Below are 21,482 nucleotides of genomic sequence, written 5' to 3' on the forward strand. Positions count from 1 at the left end.
GGAAAAACATCCAGTATGCGGCAGTCCCGTGGGCAAAAATGTCTTGTGGATGCTAGGGGTCAGAGGAGAATGGGCCGACTGATTCAAGCTGATAGAAGAGCAATGTTGACTGAAATAACCACTCGTTACAACCGAGGTATGCAGCAAAGCATTTGTGAAGCCACAACACGCACAACCTTGAGGCGGATGGGCTACAACAGCAGAAGACCCCACCGGGTACCACTCATCTCCACTACAAATAGGAAAAAGACGCTACAATTTGCACGAGCTCACCAAAATTGGACTGTTGAAGACTGGAAAAATGTTGCCTGGTCTGATGAGTCTCGATTTCTGTTGAGACATTCAAATGGTAGAGTCCGAATTTGGCGTAAACAGAATGAGAACATGTATCCATCCTCTGATGGCTACTTCCAGCAGGATAATGCACCATGTCACAAAGCTCGAATCATTTCAAATTGGTTTCTTGAACATGACAATGAGTTCACTGTACTAAAATGGCCCCCACAGTCACCAGATCTCAACCCAATAGAGCATCTTTGGGATGTGGTGGAACGGGAGCTTCGTGCCCTGGATGTGTATCCCTCAAATCTCCATCAACTGCAAGATGCTATCCTATCAATATGGGCCAACATTTCTAAAGAATGCTATCAGCACCTTGTTGAATCAATGCCACGTAGAATTAAGGCAGTTCTGAAGGCAAAAGGGGGTCCAACACCGTATTAGTATGGTGTTCCTAATAATTCTTTAGGTAAGTGTATATCATACATGCATGCACGTGTTTGCATGCATATATGTGTATATATGCATGCGTCTCAATCCTTCCTCAACACTTAGACTTCTCCAACTCATAGACGTTCTTCCCGACGTCATCCTTTGAGCTCACAAGATCATCTATCTCAGCTCTGAGTTGCTTTTTCAGCCTCTAAAATTCAGCATGCTCCTCAAGTGCTTCTTCAAGGGCTCTAGCCAAGGAGAGAGCCTTGGACTCTTTCCCCTGAGCATCAGCCTCCGCTCGGTCCTCGGCGCATCCTTTCTAGAGAGCTGAACCACTGTCTCCCTCTTTATCTTCCCGACGGTTGCCCTTGGCAACGGCATATCTTTGCTTTTTCTCCGGAGTTCCAGGCACACTGCCGACCTCTTGGAACTTTGTGCAGGGTCCATACAGCGTTGAGGACCCTCTATTCAGGGCTAGCTGCAGCTGTGCCTCCAGAGCCTCTCGCTCAGCATCAAATTTCGCCAACTCACTTGGGGCACAACCCATCTGTTTGACCAGTTTTTCCTGCAGTTTAATCTCCCACGTCCGTCGGACGTATTCTTCCCCGAGACCCATGGCAACAAACAGTCTCGTAGCAGGAAAAACTTTCAGCAGCGAGTCCACTTTTGCTGGGCTACTGGCCCTTTAACTCTCTGCAGTTTTACTTGCACTACAGCAAAATAGTCCACAAAAGCATGAGCAGCACCTGCTCCACCGAACAAACAGACTTCCGGCCCTTTAACTCCAGTACAGCACGATTCGGCAGCACCTGCTCTTTCTCGTCGTTGCCCTTCTCTCATGGACAACTTGCCCGCATCCGACACCAATTGTAGGGGATCAGCTCTCATTCTCACAGATATCTTCACGACACCAAGTTTAAGATCCAAACACGGTGCTTTATTGCGGCACATCCGCATAAACATAAACAATAATACAAAATAATAAACACTCGCCCGTCCAGGCTCTAACTAAACATACTGTAATATCCCTGACTCACCTAAGTCCCTGTTCACACCCTGTGAACACATGCGGATTTCTCAGCCAATGTCCCACAGCCTGTGGGACATTAGTAGCATATGTGATGCCGTACAAGGAATGGGCATCGCAGTGCGCATGCGCCGGGCGACAGACTGAGTGCGCAGGCGCGGGATCTCGGCGAAACAAGAAGTAAGTATATGGGCGGTCAGAGGGAAAGAATGGGCGGGGGGGAAGCGACAATAAGGCTGAGCTAGCTGGGCACCTACGAGGGTAACGCCGCCCCTGGGCACTTGCGAGCCCTCATTTGCATATGATACTAAGATGTTTTTTGCCGGTTTTATAAGTCCAGGATTGCTCATAAAGGTAACGTTTTTATTAACTGTAAGGCTGCTAGAAAGCTATGGGAAGGGTTAAAAAGGTGAAACTTTGATGACAGACTCCCTTTAATTGATCCAGCAGAGAACAGCCTGGTGGAGCTCACCGGATCCGGCCTAGCCTAATACTGCCGTTCACTGCCGAACTCCATTGATTGTAATGGGATATGGCCGGTTTCCAGCAGGAGTGACGGGTTTCAGCCAAAGCATGCAGCAGTTTTGTCCGGCCGAAACCCGCCACTCAAACAAAACTTACAGCAGAGAGACATCTAGTCTGAACACTGCTATATTGTGAATTCCAGTAGAGGGCAGTATGATGACTCAGTGATGGTTGCTGCAGATGACATTTACGGACAGAGTTCAGGTCCTTGGCTCGGTTCTTCGTTATAGATGTTCCTAGCAACATATATGAAGGGCCCAATATTAAAGGGGTTGTGCAGCCTGTTAATATTGATTCCTATTCTCAGTATAGGTCATCAATATCTGATTCGCCCGTCGTCTTAAAGGGGTTTTCCGAGATTTTTATACTGATTACCTATCCTTAGGATAGGTCATCAGTATCTGATTGGTGAGGGTCCGACACCAGGGACCCCCGCTAATCAGCTGTTTGAGAAGGTACCGGCACTCCCGTGAGGTTCTGTGCTTGGTAAGCTGCCAGAAGGCGGGGGAGGGTGTTTTAGGTGTCAGATCCTCACCGATCAGATACTGATGACCTATTCAGAGGATAGGTTATCAGTAGGGATGAGCGAATCGACTTCGGATGATTCGCATAAAACTTTGTTCCAATACTGTAAGGAGCAGGAGCTCCATACAGTATTAGAATGTAGTGGCTCCAATGAGCCAAAGTTATTGCTTCGCGCAATAACTTCATAAATTAATTTGTACTGTAAAAAAAACATTTCCTGAACTTGGGTTTGGTTCCAAGGTACCACTTGGAACCGAACCCGAGTTCGGGAAATGTTTTTTTACAGTACAAATTTACATTTATGAAGTTATTACCCAAAGTCTCGCGAGACTTTGTGAAGTAATAACTTTGGCTCATCGGAGCCAATACTGTCTAATACTGTACGGAGCAGGAGCGGAACAAAGTTTTATGCGAATCGACTTCGGATGTTTCATACAAAGTCGATTCGCTTATCCCTAGTCATCGGTATAAAAATCTTGGAAAACCCTTTTATAACTAGGTCCCCTTCTGTTGCATGTTAAAGGGGCTCTCTTGTTAAATATATGGCCTATCCTTAGGCTGGTTTCACACGGGCGTTGCGGATTGGGGCCGGGTGCGTTCAGTGAAACTCGCACTATTTTGCAAGCAAGTTCAGTCAGTTTTGTCTGCGGTTGCGTTTAGTTGTTCAGTTTATTCCGCGCGGGTGCAATGCGTTTTGATGCGTTTTTCACGCGCGTGATAAAAAACTGAATGTTTACAAACAACATCTCTTAGCAACCATCAGTGAAAAATGCATCGCACCCGCACTTGCTTGCGGATGCAATGCGTTTTTCACGCAGCCCCATTCACTTCTATGGGGCCAAGGCTGCGTGAAAAACGCAGAATATAGAACATGCTGCGATTTTCACGCAACGCAGAACTGATGCGTGAAAAACAACGCTCATGTACACAGACCCATTGAAATGAATGGGTCAGGATTCAGTGCGGGTGCTATGCGTTCACGTCACGCATTGCACCCACGCGGAAAACTCGCTCGTGTGAAAGGGACCTTAGGGGTCTGACTCCCGGCATCCTTGCTGATCAGCTGTTCTGCAGTAGCTCCGGTGCTGGTACTACAGAGCTCTGACCATTGTTAGTGCACAGAACTGGTTACCGCACTATTCAGATGAATGGGAGCAGCGCTGTTGTAACCAGCTGTGCCCACTACACAATGGATGGGCTGGGTAGTAGTACCACCACCAGAGCAGAGGGTTTGCCAAAACCACTCCCCATAGGTGACTTACCCCTTTTATTATAAAGACTAGTGAGCTGGCACAAGGCACATGAATGGTCACTACTAAAGGGGGCGCTGATGGCCGTGAAGTTGCTGCCTCAGCAACCCCCATAACTGGACCATTGTCAGCAATGTTGCACATAATAATGCTATGGTCCCATGCAAGCTCTTCTGCAATGAGGTGATCTTCTCACGCTGCACATCATCACTTTTTGTTTTAATCTATTTTGGACATATTTTTCCATTTCACTGCCGGTTTGCGGCTCCTAGGGGGATGAGCGTAAATTCAACCATATCTACATCTGCATAGGGTTTGTGCTTCTTCCCCCAGGCACGTTACACCAAAAACATACTTTAATTGGCTTGTATGTGAGTACAACGGCGGACAGTGACGTTGCAGATGGCCTTACTCTCTGGTTCTCGATTGAGCCCAAGGTCCAAGAAAAGCAGTAGTATTATTATTATTTATTAATATTTTTATAATCGCCAACTTAATCTGTGGTGCTGTACAGAGATTGAGAGAACTATCCTCATTGGGGTTTCCAATCTAAATCCCAAAATAGTCTATCAGTAGGTTTTTGGAGTGTGGGAGGAAAAAGGAGCAGCCAAAGGAAATCCCCGCAAACAAGGGGAGAACATGCAAACTCCATGCAGATGTCGCCTTTGGTCAGATTTGAACCCAGGATCCCAGCGCTGCAATGCAAAGCAGCAAAAACAGCAAGGCACAGTACAGACTGTGCATCAGAGCTTCAATCTGCTCCTCTAGTGCTATATAAGAGTCTATATACAGCACAATCTGCGGAGTGGATTTAATGGTATTCCATAGACATCACAATATTCTCGACAGAAATGAACAATACAATGCAACTCTCAGCTAGACCATAATCTAGAGTACCCCTTTATGTGAATATTGGGTACTGCCTGTGTTCCCTATACAGGAGGTGGACTTTACCACCATGAAAGGAAAGCAAATGTATTGTGCCGCAGAGATCAGGGCCCTTCTCCCTGCTAGGGGCAACCGATTCAGCTGCACAGGGGCCAAGTGGAGGAGGACGCCCTCCCTAGCTCTAGTTCTGTGCAATCCAGCTGTGGTAAAACTACAACTCCCAAGATGCACACTTGCTTGGCTGTTCTCAGAACTCTGCAGAAATGAATGGAGCATGCTGGGAGTCATAGTTTCACCGCAGCTGGAGTGCCTAGACCAATAGCAGAAGTGCAAAGGATGCACTGCTCAGATGAGAGTGGAAGGATTGAGCTTAGCATGCAATGGGGGCCCCAGAATTATCCTTGCCCGGGGCACCAAATATGCAAAATCCGCACCTACCTGTACAGGATTTTGCACTGTAGCGCTACATCATGCTTTTTGTGATAAACGGTACAAAATGGATACTTGTCATGCTGTCATCTGCCCTTTACTGCAACTCATGGCATAGGCTATAAGAATCAAAGCAGACCAGCATGGTTCAATGTAACGCAACATGAATTCTAAAGAGTTGAGAATTAATAAGCTTACGCAGGTTTAGTGAATAAATATATTTTAGAATAAGAATCTACACGTATGAATATATAAAATTGTAGTACACGATGAGGGTTCACTAAAAAATCTCTACAGGTTTTTCTGCCTTGGCGTCAGTGGATGAGTAACTTCTTTGGTTGTTTTTTTGGTTAGAAAGACTGTTCTCAATTATGTTGTTAAGATATGGCCACAAACAAATGTATTTTATTGTAATAGTGATATGAGCATGACCAAAAGGATCAAGCCTTCCTCACCCCTCCTGCCCCTGGAAACCGGAAAGTCATGTCCACTCCGGGTGGGTGAGTCACACAAGCTCTCATCACTCCTGGAGAAAAGAAAGTGATGGTCTTCATTAAATGCAGGAAATATTTTGAAGTGCAGGCTGTTTGTACGGATGATGTCAATGGCTTTGTTGGTGGGATCTACTGGAAAACCCATTCATCTATCTGGAATTCATTCAATGTTTGTCCTGAGGTTTTTGGAGGATAGCTATTACAATACATCGACGGAAAGAGCATATACGATATGAAATTTTATGGCAAAGGAGTTTCCTTTGTGTGAAAGACTTCATTCTATTGAATTTCCTCTTTCTCTTTTTAACCCTTTCCCAGGGTAAATTTTCATTTTTTTTCCCTTACCTTTTTTTTGCCCTGACTTACAAAAAAGCCGTAACTTTTTATTGTTTCGTTCACATGGTGCTAGGAGGGCTTGTTTTTTGCAGGACATGTATTTTTTTTTTTTATGGCACCATTTACTGTAATTTACCATATAATTTTATTTTCAGGTCCCTTGGCACTTTACCATATAGCTTATAGCTCATGTGTGGCCCCTCCAATTCCCTCTTGGATGGTCTTTGGAAGACCGGTCCCATAGATCTCTACCCCCACAGATATTTGTACTTTTTGTGTTAATATGGCACTAACTTACATTTTGGCCCGGGATGTCTGTTGAAAAATAACTTTTAAGACTGCATTTACAGTATTTGCAAAATTAATGACATTTTAGAAATCTCATCCAAACACTGTGGAGAAAACTCACATCTACACTGACTTGCACTATCGGTTTTCAGTCCACAGCATGTCAAATTATTTTGGGGGGTTTTACCCATGGCTTGAAATGCAAAGGTAGAAAACAGTGGAAAACCCGCTGTGATTCCATTTTGGGGTGTTTTTTGCGGCAGCAGATTTTTGTCAGATCCTCTGCAGATATTCAGCTGTGGCAGTACTTTTAGGCCTCATGCACACGACCGTTGTGTGCATCCGTGGCCGTTGTGCCGTTTTCCGTTTTTTTTCGCGGACCCATTGACTTACAATGGGTCCGTGGAAAAATCGGAAAATGCACCGTTTTGCAGCCGCATCCGTGATCCGTGTTTCCTGTCCGTCAAAAAAATATGACCTGTCCTATTTTTTTGACGGACAATGGTTCACGGACCCATTCAAGTCAATGGGTCCGTGAAAAAACACGGATGCACACAAGATTGGCATCCGCGTCCGTGGTCCGTGGCCGTAGACTACTTTCACACAGACTTCGTGAAAACTCAGATCCGACAGTATATTCTAACACAGAGGCGTTCCCATAGTGATGAACTGTGTAAATGACTGCCCCCTGCTGCCTGGCAGCACCCGATCTCTTACAGGGGGCTGTGATCCACATAATTAACCCCTCAGGTGCTGCACCTGAGGGGTTAATTGTGCGTATCATAGCCCCCTGTAAGAGATCATGTGCTGCCAGGCAGGAGGGGGCAGACCCCCCTCCTTTCCCAGTTTTAAATTCATTGGTGGCCAGTGGGCCCCCCTCCCTCCCTTGTATTTAACACATTGGTGGCCAGTGTGGCCGGACCCCCCTCCCTCCCCTGTAGTTAACACATTGGTGGCCAGTGCGGCCGGCCCCCCCTCCCTCCCCTGTAGTACTGTAGATTCATTGGTGGCCAGTGGGCTCCCTCCCCCTCCTAATTAAAATCTCCCCCCCTATCATTGGTGGCAGCGGAGAGTACCGATCGGAGTCCCAGTTTAATCGCTGGGGCTCCGATCGGTAACCATGGCAACCAGGGCGCTACTGCAGTCCTGGTTGCCATGGTTACTTAGCAATTTTTAGAAGCATTATACTTACCTGCGAGCTGCGATGTTTGTGACCGGCCGGGCGCTCCTCCTACTGGTAAGTGACAGGTCTGTGCTATAAGCAATGCGCCGCACAGACCTTTCACTTACCAGTAGGAGGAGCGCCCGGCCGGTCACAGACATCGCAGTTCGCAGGTAAGTATAATGCTTCTAAAAATTGCTAAGTAACCATGGCAACTAGGACTGCAGTAGCGTCCTGGTTGCCATGATTACCGATCGGAGCCAGCGATTAAACTGGGACTCCGATCGGTACTCTCCGCTGCCACCAATGATAGGGAGGGAGATTTTAATTAGGAGGGGGAGGGAGGGGGGGCCCACTGGCCACCAATAAATCTACAGTACTACAGGGGAGGGAGGGGGGGCCGGCCGCACTGGCCACCAATGTGTTAACTACAGGGGAGGGAGGGGGGGGCTGGCCGCACTGGCCACCAATGTGTTAACTACAGGGGAGGGAGGGGGGGCCGGCCGCACTGGCCACCAATGAGTTAAATACAGGGGGGGAGGGGGGGTCTGCCCCCTGCTGCCTGGCAGCACCTGTCCACAGTTCTTTTAGTATATTCTAACCTGAAGCGTCCCCATCACCATGGGAACGCCTCTGTGTTAGAATATACTGTCGGATCTGAGTTTCACGATCTAACTCAAATCCGATGGTATATTCTAACATAGAGGCGTTCCCATGGTGACGGGGACGCTTCAAGTTAAAATATACCATCGGATTGGAGAAAATATCCGATGGTATAAAAGGGACTCCTGACTTTACATTGAAAGTCAATGGGGGACGGATCCGTTTGCAATTGCACCATATTGTGTCAACGTCAAACGGATCCGTCCCCATTGACTTGCATTGTAATTCAAGACAGATCCGTTTGGCTCCGCACGGCCAGGCGGACACCAAAACGACTTTTTTTTCATGTCCGTGAATCCTCAAAAAATCAAGGAAGACCCACGGACGAAAAATCAGTCACGGATCACGAACCAACGGAACCCCGTTTTGCGGACCGTGAAAAAATACTGTCGTGAGCATGAGGCCTTACACAGAGAATAAATGTCTCATAGGAATGATTAGGGAGAGTCTGAGTGCTAGCCACATGCCACAGCAGAGGGCCAGTATGGAGCTCCTAGAAACCAAATACAGTGATCCCTCAAGATACAATGGCCTCGGGATACAATATTTTCAACATACAATACATTGGTCTTTTCTGACCCATCATAAGTTGAAACTAGACTCAACATAGAATGCCTCAGACTCAGATCCAACCCATCAAGGCCCCTTTTCTGGTAAAATATCTGTATTAATTGCTAGTTAGTAGCTATTACCAACTGTTACATGTAAGATCTTTTGACAATCATTGACAGACTAACTCAGGTATACATGCCTAGCTGTAATAAACTAGCAAATAAAAAAAATCTGACAGTTACCCTTTAAATTACGTAATGCACAAGTCTTCTGAGGCTCTGACACACATTTATGAGGTATTACATTCCAGTCTGACCGAAGTATTTGATAAAGTCCTTGCCAAATGGAGGGAAGAATTGCCAGAGCTAGTAGATGAGGACTGGGATGAAGTGGTGGACTCCATTCTACCTACCACATTGAGCTCTAGGAATATCATAGTACAATATAGATTTCTCCACAGGGTCTACTATACCCATGTTAAACTGCAAATTAATCTGCTTCTGATGTTTTTCCACTGGGACCGTTATTCAAGCTGTCTGATCTTGCTCCAGGTTTACCCTCTATTGGTCCAAAATTATAGTTTTTATGCATTCTCCCTTTGAGTTTCCCAGTATCCTCTCCCACCACATTTTCCTTTTAGGAATAATAAACAAGGTGGTTCAAAAGCCCTACAAGAGGTTATCTTTTCATATCCCTCTCTGTACTAGAAAATGGCATGAAAATCAACCAGTACACCAGGTTCTAAAAAGAAAGATCTTCTTGGCTTAAGACATCTCAGATTGCTACTTCCGGGGTCTCTTCTTCAGATGATATTCTTCATCTAAGATACGCTGTATTTTTGGGAGGAGGTGGTGGTGTGCCATTAGTGTGGCTCTGTGTGAGTGAGCTTAGTTTAAGTCTCCTTCACACTGGTCAATTTTGCAGGCAATTATCAGGAACAATCCATTTTCTACTGTGATCACTCGTCCCCATACAGATTCCTGGTTTCTCAGCAGGAGATCCCAGTTTACACAGGGCAATCTGCTGCTTAGAAACAATGATTTTGGTGTCCACATCAATAGGGGCATAGCAAGGGGGGACAAGTGGGGCATGTGCCCCAGGCATAGAGGGTTGGGGGAGCAGCAAGGAAGTTGATTGTGATGGTGAAGTAGGGAGTTGTCCGCTCCATGCTTCAGCATTCAGCTCAGTTGCCGGTGCTCCTCAGCAGGCCACACATCGCGATGCTGGGCTGTGTAGGAGGAACGTGCAGGCCCGGGAATCATCCTGTGTGCTTCTCCTACACAGTCAGGCAGGCACAATGTGTGACTGCTGAGGAGCGCAGGATGTGCTCAGTCGTTGGGGAAACAGATGAGTATTCAGTGGGGGTTTTTTGTTTGTTTTTTTACTTTATTAACGGGGGGCACTACTGAAAGGGGCAAAATGTGGAGATAACTACTGTCAGGGGGCACAATGTGGGCTAACTACTGTGAATGGGGCAAAATGTGGACATAATTACTGTGAGGGGGGCACAATGTAGGTTAACTACTGTGAATGGGGCAAAATGTGAACATAATTACTGTGAGGGGGGCACAATGTAGGTTAACTACTGTGAATGGGGCAAAATGTGGACATGACTACTCTGAGAGGGCACAATGTGGGCATTACTACTGTGAGGGGGCACAAACTACCCCATCACAACTACTGTAACAGAACACAGTGTGGGCATTACTACTGTGAAGGGGACACAATGTGAACAGAACTACTGTGAGGGAGCACAAAATGGGCATAACTACTGCAACGGGGCACAATACTACTGTGAGGGGGGCACAATACTGGCATTACTGCTGTAAGGGAGCACAATCTGGGCATTAAAAGGGTTATCCCAAGATGAATGTAAAAATAAAAAATCATATAGTACATGACTGTCTCTTTCTAACAAAGTTACAACCAGTTATATCAAGCTAGCAACTCAAGGGGAATGTCTTTTCTGCTGCAGCTCAGGAGGTGTGTCCATGCTCTACCTATCAGAGCTCAGGAGGTGTGTCCATGCTCTACCTATCAGAGCTCAGGAAGTGTGTCCATGCTCTACCTATCAGAGCTCATGAGGTGTGTCCATGCTCTACCTATCAGAGCTCAGGAGGTGTGTCCATGCTCTACCTATCACAGCTCAGGAGGCAGTTAAAGGATAAAACTGAGCATATGCGGCCATCTCAGTAAGTAGGACTAAGAAATAAGAAAAAGAACAAACAGTAGGTGGCACTATACAGATACATTTTATTGAATAACTCAGTGGCTACACAAAATGTTTGAAATCTGTAGAATATTTTTCATGGGACAACCCCTTTAGTACTGTGACAGGGCACGATGTGGGCATAACTACAGTGTGGTAGCACTAAGGGGAAGTAATGCCCTAGATTATGCTGTTATACAATTGGTATGCTAAAACAGGTTTATCTATGGCATTGTTTTTATAGGGTCCGGTTCCAGACGGATTGCCCTTATTGAGGAGAGTGCTCCATGGTTAGGTCTTCCAGGGCCTGCACAGCACCCCCTTTAACAAGGACAGTTACTATCCCCCGTTTACGTGATTATTATTTTTGCTCCATCACTACCGCCGTGTACCCTATGATCGATTTTATCAGGTGTACATTTTTGGAGGTCACTTGCATAGACCGTCTTTTTATGCTGATCTTTGTTCCCCCTCTGCACTGCCAGAGGATTAGCCTAATTTATAATGAGGCACACCTTCAGCAGTCCGTGCGCCTGGAGTGAAAACTATTTAGGCCCCTGACTGGAATAGTTTTTGCTCCTCTTTTCCGCTAGTCTTCAGGCGTAAAAGATAGTAAATGTATTAGGGCCGGAGCCCCGACCCCCATCACACCCTCAAAACTCCTAATAGGGGGCTTGTGACTATTTTTATGCCTAAAACAGGCATTTATAAATGACCCCCATTGACCCCCAATAAAAGAAAGATACACCAATAAGGGACAACTTATCTGTTTACCATTCTCTTCTTTTTGCTTCATATTTTAAGGATATTATTAAAAGTTACATTTTAAGCTATACACCCATAACCCTAAGGGGACTGGGCGACTATAGTAATGCATTGGGCAGGGTTAGAGGCGTGGCTTAGTATATTTTCCCTCTTTCTGATTTTCTAAGTTTGGGATGTACTGTATGTGGGGGATCGGCTCCTGCTGCGTCACTCTGCTGCGCTAGTCTAGTGACTTAGACTAGACTTGTGAGCGGCTGTCTGAACCGCCTGTCTACAGGTGCCCACTGCCTAGGGCTAGGCCCCAGGCCCCCAGCTTCGGACTGTCAGGACTGGAGAGGAGGCACAGTCTGAGTGACAGGAGTGGACTCAGTCGACTGTGTATGTGGCTGCTGTGGCTGTGGCAACTTCCTAACTCTGCCTGCCTGGCCCTAGAGAAAAGAAAACAAAGTAAGAATAAAAAGTTTTTAAAAAAAGTATGTACCCCTATACCCCCACTACCTCGCCTCATGGCCTGCCCTCCTGCTTGGCTTGCGCCCAGCCCCTCCTCAACCCTGATACCCCTATAACTTAGGGGTATCAGGGTACATTATACAGGGGTAATATAACTGAGGACCCCTGTATAATGTCCCCACTCCCCTCATAGCACTGAGTCCTCCTCAGTTATATTACCCTTGTATAATGTACCCTGATACCCCTTAGTTATAAATTATAATATTACCCATAATGTCCCCTGATACCCCTCAGTTATATAACTGAGGGTAATCAGGGTACATTATGCAGGGGGTAATATAACCAAGGGGTATCAGGGTACATTATACAGGGGGTAATATAACTTATATTACCACCGTATAATACCTGATAGGCCTCCTGAGTTATATTACCCTTGTATAATTATGTACCTGGATACCCCTTACTTATATGATCCCGACGGGGTCATATAACTAAGGGGTATCAGGGTACATTATTATACAGGGGTAATATAACTCAGGAGGCCTATCAGGCATTATACGGTTGCAATATAGCTTACATTACCCCTGTATAATGTCCTATGATAGCCCTCCTCAGTTATATTACCCTTGTATAATATACCCTGATACCCCTCAGTGCATTATATTAGGGGTAACATAACTAAGGAGTTCTATCCTATCAGGGACGTAATACAGGGGTAATGTAAGCTATATTACCCCTTTATAATGTCTGATAGCCCTCCTCAGTTATATTACACCCAATGTACCCTGATACCCCTTAATTATATTACCCCGGCGCCAGGGGCGTAGCTGCAGGGGAAGCGGCTGCTTTAGTATTTTTCAGTAGTATGATTAGCTGGTGAAAATTATTAGTGCCCCCCCTCCATTTTTTACTGTGTATCTTCTGTGCCCCCCCTATATATTGATCCTAGAGTCGCCACTGTTTCCATGGGCCAATTATCGGGAATCAGCGTTCCTACGAAGGTTTGTTCCCAATAATCAGCTTTATAATTGGTTTGTGTAAGGCAGGGGTGCACAACCTGCGGCCCGGGGGCCACATGCGGCCCTCGATATCATTCTGTGCGGCCCTCAACCATCTGGTGACAGACATGTATGTCTATGTCTTGTGGCTGCTCACATGCATTTTTCATGTATTCTCCCATTAGATGGGAGTGCTGGAGGTGTAAGCAGACATTTATGGTGTATACTGTATATACAATATGCAATAAATACAGTATATCAGCTGGTAATACCCCTTTAACTTTTATTTTCGGCCCATGGGATTCCTTCAGTCTGATAATGTGGCCCCCAACCTGAAAAGGTTGTGCACCCCTGGTGTAAGGAGTCCTTTACAATCAGTTAAAGACAGCCTCCCTTTGTTCTGCAATTCTGTGTACGCAGCTAATTTGTGCCTATATGAGACTATATTTGTCTTTCTACTGGGAATAACATTAGCTCAAGAATCGGTCCCGTGGTTGTAAAGATTTAATTATTTGTACAAATTTCAAAGAAAACATTCTCAGACTTTCCCCCCAATTAGCAGACCAGAGTTTTTGAGGGGAGTGGCGCTTTTGAAAACACACCAGTCACATATAGAGTTCAATACACACTATTGTTCCCCACGTTTCTTTTGTGGACACATTTTACTGAATCCAGTGCATGTCTGAACATGTCTGAGAAGATGTCCTAACATGACATTGCCAAGGGACTTGCCTTAAAATAGTTTTTACATTGCAAAACATCCATACATATACTTTAGCTGGACAAGGCCTGCCCAGCCCAAACTCTGTCTGGGCATGTCTCCAAGTGTACCCTGAACAGCACTTTCCAAGGGATGTCCTTGAACAAGTTTATCTGTAAGCAGTGTTCAAGAAGTGATGTCATGCCAAGGACCTTTTCTGGTAGTTGGTGACAAAAGTGGGTGCATTGGGTCCATATTTACTTACAATCAGTGGCGTGCCTAGGGGGGGCTGGAGGGCGGTGGTCTGTCCCGGGTGCCGGCTCTCAGGGGGGTGCCAGAAGTAATGAGCGCTTCCATCAATACAGATGGAAGCACTCATTGCTTTTCCCTTTATAAGATGCAGTGCATCGGATGCGGACCCATTCACTTCAGTGGGGCCGCAAAAAATGCGGACAGCACTCCGTGTGCTGTCCGCATCCGTTGCTCCGTTCCGTGGCCCCGCAAAAAAAATAGAACATGTCCTATTCTTGTCCGTTTTGCGGACAAGAATAGGCATTTCTACAATGGGCCGCCTGTTCCGTTCCGCAAATTGCGGAAGGCACACAGGCTGCTTCAGTTTTTTGCGGATCCGCGGTTTGTGGACCACAAACAACGGAACGGTCATGTGCATGAGGCCTAAAGGGAATACTAGTAGTGAGCGCTTCCATAATGGATGCACTCACTAGTCTGCAGGAGGAGGGGGAGAGAAGCGCTGTACAGTACTTACCCCTCCTCCTGCTCGCTCTTCTCAGGGCCGGTGTTCTGCCAGATTCCTATACCTGGCAGAATGCTATACCTGGAAGTGACGCGGCCGCACCGGAATCAGCTGGAGAAGGGTGTGTGTGGATCTGCACAAGCGCAGGATCTGCCATGCATGCAACCCTAGACTTTTGAAGGTGAGGGGAATTGACTGTATCAGAACGGATCTTCGAGCAGGGGACATATCCAAAAGACTGGCCCAGAAAGAGAGACAGTGGATTTGGACACTGGGGACCCTTCGTCCCGCAGGTCTGAACGAAAATTTGGGTTTCTCTAACTATTAGGACCATCTACTGTGGATCTATTGTTTTTAATGTTAGGATTATTATAAATTTTTTAATGTGTATTTTTCTTCTTCTTTTCTTCCTTTCATAGGTTGCATTAGGCCTGGTATCATCGGGTCCATTTCTGGATAGACCATCCTGTCATCTTGTATAGTTTTTGTCAGTGGGGACTCTCTCAAATGTGCACATCCCATGTTGATTTTTTATGGATGGTCTTACATTCTGCTTGGCAATATAAGACAGGGGTACAGAGGGATTGGGGGTTATCTGCATTCTTTTAGAACCCAATTGGGTGAGGTTTTCTGCAACTATATGGATTATTGCATCGGAATGTACCGGTGTTTGTCCCCTTTTCCCTTCGCCCCTTTCCCCCTTCTTCCCCCCTCCTTTTCCCCTCCCCCTTCCCTCCCCTCCCCCATCCTTCCCCCTCCCCTTCCTTGGCTTGCATTTTTAATACTCACACTTTTTTCTTCATTTGTTTTCTCACTCACAAGTTTCATGCCACTATTTTCACCCACTACTCATTTTTCTGGTGGAAAAATAATATATACATTTTATACACAGTTCGTTATTCACTATTATTAATTTAATATGTATTCATAAATTTCACCATTGATATTTTTCCATCCATTTTTAATTTGAAAAAATTTTTTATTTAATTTAAAAAAAAAAAAAATTTTTATTTCATTTATTATTTTTTATGATTAATTATTTTAATTAATATATTTTTCCTTAAATACACAGTTTTTTCACTCTCCATTTTTTTGTTGAAGCTTATAACCTTGTTGGAAAATGTGTATAAAAGGAAGTGGCTTGTGTGGTCAATAAAGGAGTTCCTGTTTTACTCTTCATCATGTTGAGGCTGGTGTTTGGGTAACTGATCGACACTGGGGAATGCTATACGCTGTATACTCACCTGGCTATAATCCCTGAGCTCTTTTAAGAGCTGTTCTTGCTTCGCTCTCTGACGGAAGAGAGGTTCACTCACTGGAACCTGGAAGCCTTGTCGTAGGTCCAGGGTGGGTAGAAGACAGCGAGATCCCAACCAAGCTGCGGCGGTTCGTGGGGTCGGCAGTGCTTACAGTGTCAAGTGGAGTGCTTAGAGCCCTCGGGAAGCCTAGGAGCATCCATCAACGTGCAGTACTGGGGGGGGGGGACTTTGCATCATTGTATTGGGGGGCTGTGCAGTACTTTGGGGGGAGACTTTGCATCATTATATTGGGGTGCTGTGCAGTACTTTGGGGGGAGACTTTGCATTATATTGGGGGGTCTGTGCAGTACTGGGGGGACTTTGCATCATTATATTGGGGGGCTGTGCAGTACTTTGGGGGGAGACTTTGCATCATTATATTGGGGTGCTGTGCAGTACTTTGGGGGGAGACTGCATTATATTGGGGGGCTCAGATAATTAAACTATTAATAATAGTTTATTAATCTGAGCAGATGGCTAATGACGGCTGTGAAGGATAGTAATAGTTTACCTAAGAATTGAATTCTACATTTAAAAGTATGGAGAAGAAGTATGATGAAATCTTCCAATTCCTCTCAGTAGAAGATTACCCATCCGGGTATAATAAGTCGCAGAGATAATGCTTTCGAAAGTCCACTGCCAAATATACAATACAGGGTGAGTATCATCAATATAAGCAATGTTAGTTGCTTTAGAAGAATGTTGCTCTTGCATTTTTCCTTTTATTACAGAAGGAAAGCTCTTTGTCGGCAGAATAACAGTCTTAAAAAGCAAAGAAGAAGCGAGAAGGATATTTTTTGAATTTCATTCTGCACCGATTGGTGGCCATTCAGGGATTAAGAAGACGCGGTTGGCAATCTCCTCCCAATTTTTTTGGCATGGAATGACAAAAGATATTGAGAACTGGGTACACACTAATTATTTTTTTATTTTCCTTTTTATGACTACTGTACACAGGTTAACAACTGATTTCTTACAGATCCAGGAATGCGCAAAGTGCCAGATGGTTGGAAAGCCTTTGTTAGCTCCCCAGCCTTTACAGTGTATTGAGGTAAATGTCTACTATATAATTACATATCCGTTTTTACAATATCCTGCACTCAGCTCTGCTATGTGGTGTCCCCAATATCCTGCACTCATCTCTGCTATGTGGTGTCCACAATATCCTGCACTCAGTTCTGCTATGTGGTGTTTCCAATATCCTGCACTCAGCTCTGCTATGTGGTGTCCCCAATATCCTGCACTCAGCTCTGCTATGTTGTGTCCCCAAACTCCCGCACTCAGCTCTGCTATGTGGTGTCCCCAATATTCTACACTCAGCTCTGCTATGTGGTGTCCCCAATATCCTGCACTCAGCCACCCCAATATTCTGCACTCAGCTCTGCTATGTGGTGTCCCCAATACCCTGCACTCAGCTCTCCTATGTGGTGTACCCAATATCCTGCACTCAGCTCTGCTATGTGGTGTCCCCAATATCCCGCACTCAGCTCTGCTATGTGGTTCCCCCAAGTACTCAACAGCTCTGCTATGTGGTGACCCCAATATCCTGCAATCACCTCTGCTATGTGGTGTCCCCAATATCCTGCACTCAGCTCTGCTATGTGGTGACCCCAATATCCTGCACTCAGTTCTGCTATGTGGTGCCCCCAATATCCTGCACTCAGCTCTGCTATGTGGTGCCCCCAATATCCTGCACTCAGTTCTGCTATGTGGTGCCCCCAATATCCTGCACTCAGCTCTGCTATGTGGTGCCCCCAATATCCTGCACTCAGCTCTGCTATGTGGTGTCCACAATATCATGCACTCAGCTCTGCTATGTGGTGACCCCAATATCCCGCACTCAGCTCTGCTATGTGGTGTCCCGAATATCCTGCACTCAGCTCTGCTATGTGGTGAGGCTGAACTGCTACAGATGATGTGTCTGCGCGTGCGCACTCAGGGGTAGGGAGATCTGATGGAACATTTTGCACTGAAAAATCTACCTACCCTTGAGTGTGCACGTGCGGTCCCTGAGTGTGCGGTGTACGTTTTCGTGCATACAAATAAAGTAGGTGCTTCTGCGGCAATTATTTGTGCAATTATTTTTACGAATCCAGTGGATATGCGCTTGCGCAGATCCACACACACCTTCCTCCAGCTGATTCCGATGCGGCTGCGTCACTTCCAGGTATAGCATTCTGCCTGGTATAGGAATCTGGCAGAACACTGGTGTTCTGTCAGAAAACCTTAAATCATCAGATTCCCTTACCCCACGTGACTGCCGGATTGTGCGCCTCCGCGCAAGCGCAGTACCAGGGCATGGGTAAGTTAAAATTAAAGTGAACGTTGACTCATGGATGCGCGCACGGACACTGCGCGTGCACCCAACCGTGTGTGCGCTCTCAGGCGGAAGGAGATCTGACGGTCTTTTGTCTTGTTAAATTTACTTACCCTCACACTGCGCATGCGCGGATTGAAGCCATTCAGCAATGAATCTGAAGCGCCCTGTGTAGTGATGGTAAGGAGATTTTACAATCCGCGCATGCGCAGTGTGAGGGTAAGGAGATTTAACAAGACAAAAGACAGATCTCCATACCCCTGAGAGCGCACACGCGGTTGTGTGCATGCGCGGTGTCCGTGAGTCAATGCTCACTGTAATTTTAACGTACCCATGCCCTGGTACTTCGCTTGCGCAGAGGCACACGCCCCCAGAAGTCACGTGGGTTAAGGGAATCTGACGAGTTAAGGTTTTCTGACAGAACACCGGCGCTGCTGTGTCCTGGCTGCCTGCAGCGTCAGGACGTAGAGCGCACTCTGACCTGATGCTGCAGGAGGTCAGGTCACTGCAGAGCCTGCCCTGAGAAGAGAAGACAGCCAGGACAGGGAGAGTGGCGGCAGGAGAGGTAAGTATTATTTTAGTCTGATCTGAGGTCTGATATGGAGGCCTAATGGGGGTCAGGAGGTCTTTCTGGGGGGGGGTCAGGAGGTCTGACTGGGGGGGTCTAGAGAACTGACTGGGGGCCTGGAATGGTCTAATGGGGGATCTGGAGTGGTCTAATGGGGGGTCAGGAGGTCTGACTGGGGGGGTCTGGAGGTCTAATAGGGGTCTGGTCTGAGGTCTGATATGTGGGTCTAAAGGTCTTATATGGGGGTCTGGAGGTCTAATGGGGGTCTTATCTGAGGTCTGATATTGGGTCGGGGTCTTACATGGAGGTCTGATCTGAGGTCTAAAACTGGGGTCTTATATGGGGTCTGGCATAGAGGTCTAAAGGGGGTTTGGTCTGAGATTGGGGATCTCATTTAGGGTTTTATATGGGGTCTGATCAGATAGGAAGGGGGTATTTTTTTTGTACTAGCGCACAATATAAAGGGGTGTTTTTGTACTGACGCACTCTCTGTGTGGTACCAGTATTTTCAGGAGGACTGTTTCTGCAGGAAAGTATTGGGGAGCACAGTGGGCACAGTATAGGGGGTGGCAGAATGGGGTGTTGAGAAGGTGGTAGGATAATGGAAAAGTAAGAAAATAAGATGTCTGTTTGTTAAACTCTGCAGAGACGAGGCGCGTCTGAAAGAAGTCACCATGGTGGTCTGTTCTAACAGGAGAAGAAGAGGAAAGAGAATATCTACATCAGAGAAGAGAAGTCACTGAATGTAAGAGGTACATATGTGGGGCTGTATGACCCTGTATGTTCTGTAGCGCTGTATGTAATGTTTTCCAAGTATGTCTTTAAAGGGGTTGTCCACTTTTTTTTGTATGAGCGCTGCCTTCTTGCTCTATTTATCTGCTCATCACTGCAAATGCTACAGCGAGCAGGTGAACAGAACAGAGAAAGCAGCTCTCATATGAGTGCTGCCCTCTCTTCAAACAGCTGGGGGCTAGGGGCACAGACGGCATTACTACTATGGAGGGGGCACAGAGGGCATTACTACTATGGCGGGGGCACAATGGGCATTTCTACTATTGGGGGGGCACAGAGGACTTTATTACTATGGAGGGGGCACAGATGGCATTACTACTATGGAGGGGGCACAGGTGGCATTACTACTATGGAGGGGGCACAGAGGTCATTACTAATGTGAAGGTGACACAATGGGCATTTCTACTATGGAGGGGGCACAGAGCAAGAGGGCATTACTACAATGAAGGGGGCACTGTTGGCATTATTACTGTGAAGAGGGCACAGTGGGCATTATTACTGTAAAGGGGGCACAATGGGGATTTTTACTATGGAGGGGGCACAGAGGGCATTACTAGCACAGTGGGCATTACTAATATTAAGGGGGCACAATGGGGATTATTACTGTGAAGGGGCACAGTGGGCATTATTACTATAAAAGGTGCACAATGGGCATTATTACTATGAAGGGGGCACAATGGGGATTATTACTGTGAAGGGGGCACAAAGAGGGCATTACAACTGTGAAAGGGGCAGAGAGAGGGCATAACTACTGTGAGAGGGCACAATGAGGGCAATACTACTGTGAGGGGGTAAAAATCTTTTAAAGTATTGGGGGGGGGGCAGCCAGAGAAAGGCCACTGCTTACAATATACGGTAAACTGTTTTCAATTCTTGCATAGGCCATAAACCAATAAGATCAAATAGCATATCTTTGAATTAACTGGTAAATGCCACTGGGCATTGGCGGTTGTGAACTGGAAATAGGGTAGTCTAGGTCAATCCTTAAAGGGATTTTCTGACAAACAGCGCAACTCCTATCCACAGGTTAGGGCATGTGTCTGAACTTGGGGAGCCCTTGTTCTCCTGGTTTCTGTGGGTCTCAGCAGCTGGACCATTAAAATGTAGGCCCCTGAATTCTGTGTCAATGAAGCAGTGGTTCACATGCATGACCACGATAATTTCTCCGTCAGACCCACTGGAGTCAATAGAGTGATGGTCAGGCATGCACACCACTACTCCATTCACACACAGTATGCTGGGATCCCCGTTCTAATGATTGCAGGGGGTTCCCATCAGCCGGCACCCAACAGGTACTGCCCTGTTTACAGGGGATAAGTATTGTTAGTAGGAAAACCTCTCCTGTAGTGGCTGAGACTCCACAAAAGCATCAGTAGTTGAACCTAGCCCAGTGGACAATCCTCTATTTGTTTAAACTCAATATTCTTAGAAACAATTGTGTAAACCCTTTTTGGCTGTTTTACTTTTTCATTTTGGAAGTACTATACCATTGAAAATTAAATCCAAACTATTGTCCCTCTGTAGCAGTCAGCATAGAGAGATAAAACTCTTATATAGATGGGTAATACATTGCCAGTTTACTGTTGCTGTGAGGGGAAGATGTTTAATGTTAGTATAATAGTAGGTGTAGAATTGGGATGACAGTATGACAGCTATGTTGTTCTCTTGATAGGCCTAGATAAAGATGCCCAGAGAAGAGCAGCATTGCTGTACTGAGTCACTACATGGGGGATCTCTCTGGTCGGAGGGATGGTCTGACTAAAAAGGTTAACCAAGGC

This window comes from Bufo bufo, chromosome 1, assembly GCF_905171765.1.
Source record: "Bufo bufo chromosome 1, aBufBuf1.1, whole genome shotgun sequence".
Lineage (NCBI taxonomy): Eukaryota > Metazoa > Chordata > Amphibia > Anura > Bufonidae > Bufo > Bufo bufo.